The 5,089-nt window shown below is 34.4% G+C and overlaps 1 protein-coding gene across 2 annotated transcripts in view; it reads right to left on the bottom strand.

Moving 5' to 3' along the window:
* Positions 1 to 3,583, bottom strand: part of LOC106472028 (putative ferric-chelate reductase 1 homolog) — a 43,101-nt gene extending 39,518 nt beyond the window's left edge. The window contains exon 1 of one of the 2 annotated variants that reach the window (XM_022400630.1): positions 3,517 to 3,583. The gene's annotated coding sequence lies outside the window, so the exon portion shown is untranslated. Of the gene's footprint in view, positions 1 to 3,022; positions 3,195 to 3,516 lie in introns of those variants that run through there. The other variant, XM_022400629.1, reaches the window with a different exon arrangement.
* Between the last annotated feature and the right edge of the window lie 1,506 nt (positions 3,584 to 5,089).

Below are 5,089 nucleotides of genomic sequence, written 5' to 3'. Positions count from 1 at the left end.
CTGTACTAAAAGTTTGTATTGAGGAAGAATAAACTGGTTTAATCAAGAAAGGACTTGTATAGCTGAAGATCCTCCAAAAGGAATTTCTACCAGAAACGAACAAACAAGCAGATACGTAACACTGTTATTTGAGATTGAATTTCCAGTGTCGTCTTCATTATTGGTCTTTTGAAACAAAAATACAGTAGTTTATTTACAGTAAGGTGACCATATTTTGTGAATCAAAATCGATCATACTTGTATACGAATTTGTACTTGTATTCACCAAAATTCCGGATTCAGGCAGTACTGGAGAAGCTTTTTGTATTAATGACAGTTGTATTTATCTGGTGAGTGTATCTGTTTCAGGTTTTGATCGTAAAAAAAAAAAAGAAAACTTTCTATAACATATTCAAGGTCGTAATTCTGGCGACTGCACCAGTGGCGTCACATGGCGTTGCTTTACCTAATGTAGTAATAAATACTAATAACTGGCTGAATGTTAATTTCTAATGTATTTGTACTGCAGACTTCACAATAAATATAAGAAATGAGATGTATGGAATATTTCCGGGACGTATGGTTTGCCTAACTTACAAGTCTCCTAAATGACTATTTTCATACTGTCATTAACTTTTCTTAATAATGTTTAGTATTGTGTTCTGTTTTTGACAAGCTGAATCATTTGCTGGTTTGTGAAGGCTACATCATTCTTGTGCTTTCACTGATAATGTGATTGACCTGGATTAAAGTCGTTTGTAAATATACAACTGATAAAACAGTTTCGATTGAAATTACTCAAAGCTACTGAAATACGCGATTTGAAAATACAGGAGATTTAATATGACCGATGTAAAATTTGATCGAAGCTCCTTCTGCAGTCGGTTTTATAATCTATATTTTCTTGCAGTATATACATCCATTTCATTAGTGCAGAATTCGTGAATAATTTTTTCCCCCTAAAGTAAATGGTTTAGCAGAGAAAAAGAGAATGATGACGTCTGTAACCTTTTGATATATGCAATTCATATAAAATTATTATTTATTTTATTATCTACAATTTCATTATCTAACATTTATAGGCGAGTTTCTAATATTTCGGTAGCCTATTAAAAATTGTTTTTTACGACACAACACAAAATTAACTGAAGATTGTTTGGCTACGTAACTTGTAAATTGTACCTATACGTTTTGGGATTAGTTTATCAATGTTCCCGGAGTGTTTCCTGTTTCTTGAAATCGTGTCCCCTGTGGGACAGCGATAAATTGACGGATTTACAACACTAGAATCCGGTGTTCGATTCTGCTCGATGGAAAGAGCGCAGATAGCTCATTGTGTAGCTTACTTTGTTTCTACCACCAACTTTAGATGCAAGAGAAAACAAAAGTTTAATTAATACTACAAACTAACAGTTCTATTTTAAATCAACGTATTTAAAACGTATATATTGTATACTGTCGCTATTTGTTCAATAACAATACCCTTCATCTGTAAGTGATATCTGACAATTTCAGTTTCTTTCCAAGTTGAACCCGCGGCAAAAAGAAGTTCCTCCATTACTGCCAACATAAATTATGCTTACAGTACATTAGGGCTCGGCATGGCCAGGTGGTTAGGGCGCTCGACTCGCAATCTACGGGTCGCGGGTTCGAATCTCCATCACACCAAACATGCTTGCCCTTTCAGCCGTGGGGGCGTTATAATGTGACAGTCAATCGCACTATTCGTTGGTAAAAGAGTTGGTGGTAAGTGGTGATGACTAGCTGCCTTCCCTCTAGTCTTACACTGGTAAATTAGGGACGGCTAGCGCAGGTAGCCCTCGTGTAGCTTTGTGCAAAATCCATAACAAACAAACAAACAGTACACAGTGCAAGTTAATAGTTTACACTAGGCTTTGGTGAAACTAAGTGCACTGTAATCACGACATCAGTACACACTAACTCAAAACGTCCTACTGTAAAAACCATACATAATTATAACAACTGCAAATTCTTTACAGCTTTGGTACACGCCCTCTTGCGGTGCCCTAGGCTTCTACTTTAATTTTAGGTCACCTAGAAATAGCGGTTATATATTGGTGACGAGGAACACTTACCTTAATTAAGAACTGACGGCCAGAAAAAAGAAGTAACTTTCAAGTATATGAGGTAAGGGCTATGACCATTTATCGATAGGCTAGTAAGAAGGCGAGTTCTTCAGATTATCGATAAAAATTGACCAATTAAATCAAACATACAAGAAATACCTCAATTTTTGGAAACTGCAAGTATTTTTCAACTAAAAAAGTTTTCTGATCTATAAATATTGTCAGCTTAGACCTAATAATAAAGTGGACAAATATAGTTGGCTTCAATTCTCTGCTCCCTCAGTGGCTCAGCAGCAAGTCTGCAACGCTAAAAATCGGGTTTCGATACCCGTGGTTGGCAGAGCGCAAATAGCCCATTGTGTAACTAACTTGGTGCTGAGTACCAATCAACCAACAAACGCCTTAAGTTTCCTAAAATGAAAACAACGAAGAGAAACTTGGAATATTTACTTATTTGAAGGATTGCTCTAAAGTAGAATATAAATATAATCATCAGTGAGTTAGTTTTTTTTCTCTTTCACTATTTGAAATGTATCTTGTTTGCATAGAATTGTTGCCACTCCTAATAATGTCTTCAGACATTTGGCATAAAACAATTAAAGCAAGCCACAATTTAAGCCGCGGCATGTAAACATGCCTGCTGAGCAACACTTGACTACATAACACTTTTTTTCTTGTGCCTGAAAATCACAATGTCGATATATATACAAAGTGTTAAAAACTAGGCCATTCTATATACACGCTTCTTCTGTTACACGGGAATATTACATAATATAAAGACAATTTATGAAAACTATTTTATTCAAGAATCGATAAATGTAAGACTAATAGAACCTAAAATTCCGCTCGAATATCTATAAACTCTGTATATATCTGGTTCGAACATACACTAAGTAATAATATCGCAAGCAGGAACCGACGTTTGTGATTATGATGAGATGAAAATAAAGTCTTACCTTCCGTCGTTGAATTTGAAAATAAAGCCCTACTTAATAAATATTGACCCACAAACTTTCGCACACCAACTTTCTTCGCCGTCAGTGAAGTGAAATAAAAACTTCGTAGAATACTAGTTTCTTCTATACTAGTGTAAACCACTCTGAATGTTTTCACCCCACAAATGCGTGGTTAAGTTACAATTCCAATAAACTTTCCCAGCAAACATCACGATTGACGTCACGTATTCGTAAGGTTCCGGGGTGGGGGACTTGTTTCTAATCTACACCTGCATACTACTTGAAGGAAAGTGGTACCCAGACGCTCATTCGAAAGCAACAGGTCGTATGGAGACAGGTGCCCCCCCCCCCACTGACTTTTAACGAGCTATACTTATATTACACATTCCAGCCACCAGGGGGAGGGATAGCTAGGAAAAGGAAGCAAAAAAAAAGTGTCATAAACAGTCTTATTTGTAGAATATATTGCATATTAAAGAAACAGGATAATTCACTTTTGACATTTGTTGGTCCCTTTATGATCCCTAGGTGGCTCAGACATAAGTTTGAGGGCTTATAACGTTAACATCCGGGGTTCAATTCACCGTGATGGAAACAGAACATCTGGCCAATTGTGTAGCTTTTCTCTTAACAACAAACAAGTTTCCTTTCTGTAGGATTATAACCTTGGGACCAGTAAAAATACACAGCGATACCAAAGTAAGGATTCGTAAACATGGGTGAAGCAATTAGAAAACATATGAAAATACAGTGTACTGAATGTTTCTCTTACAACCTCAAAGTTAATTTCAAATGTGCAAAAAATACCGAATTGTTAGAAAATTAATTTTACATTACTCTAGTTTGTCGTTAACTATTATTTATAACAAACCTCTGTGTATGTATTGATGTCTTAAAATTAAAAAAATGTTCTTGCGAGAGCTCAAACATGAAATGCAAAACAAAACGCCACTTACTTCCTGTTGGGTAATTGGTTGGTTGATTGATTTGAAGCAAACCCACAGTGACCACTGCGGGGAATCGAACCCCTTATTTTAGCGTTCTAAAGTCTGTAGACTTAGCGCTGTCCCACTGAGGAACTGTTGGGTAGTACATACTATTTTCATGGAGGTTAAATAGAATCACACAGTTTTAACACCTAGACTGTTTTGTTTTGAATTTATCATATCCATCTAGACAACCACTTAAGCACCGGTTTAATTATATATATATACGATATATTTTAACAAACATAATTCTTCATTTGTAACGAACTTGAGAGTTTTTAGTAAAAAAAAAAAGTGTTAAAATGTGTATACTGTCAAACATGTGAAAGTGTGTGTAATAAGAATTGTACCACAAAAATCTACTTATATGGCGTATATCCTTTCACGGTGAAAATAAAATATACCGTATTTTTCGGTGTATAAGACGCACTTTTTTACCCCAAAATTTGATGTCAAAATCTGCTTGCATCCTATACACTGAAGGTATGAATAATATATGTGTATATATACGATATACACAAGCCATGTGTAAATTTATTTAAATAGGCATGCATAGTTTAATTCAATTGAATGTCTTACTTATAACAATAGTAGTTTTTTTTAAAAAAAACATAACTACTTATAATGCTCCCTAAATAATAACAAAATAAATTACAGTGAAAGCAATGAAGATTTTGTAGGTTTTGAACGAAACTAAATAACAGTAAACCTTTTTTTTTATTTACGGTATTTTCATATTTTGATGTTTTGAGCTCTTTTGTGTTTAGAACAATATATACTAATTTTTAAAGTATCAAATTGAATTTTTGTTTGATAAAAATCTTTCAATGCGACTGTAGCTTTTTTTCCCCAAAATTATTCTTCAAAATAAGGGTGCGTCTTATATTCCGAAAAATACGGTACTCTTTGTTGTAATCTAGTTCAAGTACTCTGTCGGATATACTTAATTCTAAAACAATGATTTGTTTGTATTTTTATTTTGTATTTTAATTAATGCTTGGTTATATGTAGTGCAGTTCAACTTTATATTTCTGTATAAGATTTGAAAAGAGAACAGCAAGAGAACGGAAAGTTGTGACTT

This window comes from Limulus polyphemus, unplaced genomic scaffold (genome assembly GCF_000517525.1).
Source record: "Limulus polyphemus unplaced genomic scaffold, Limulus_polyphemus-2.1.2 Scaffold5027, whole genome shotgun sequence".
In the NCBI taxonomy this organism is placed as follows: Eukaryota; Metazoa; Arthropoda; class Merostomata; order Xiphosura; family Limulidae; genus Limulus; species Limulus polyphemus.
Note: the sequence above shows the minus strand (reverse complement) of the source record. Positions and strands in the feature narration are given on the sequence as shown.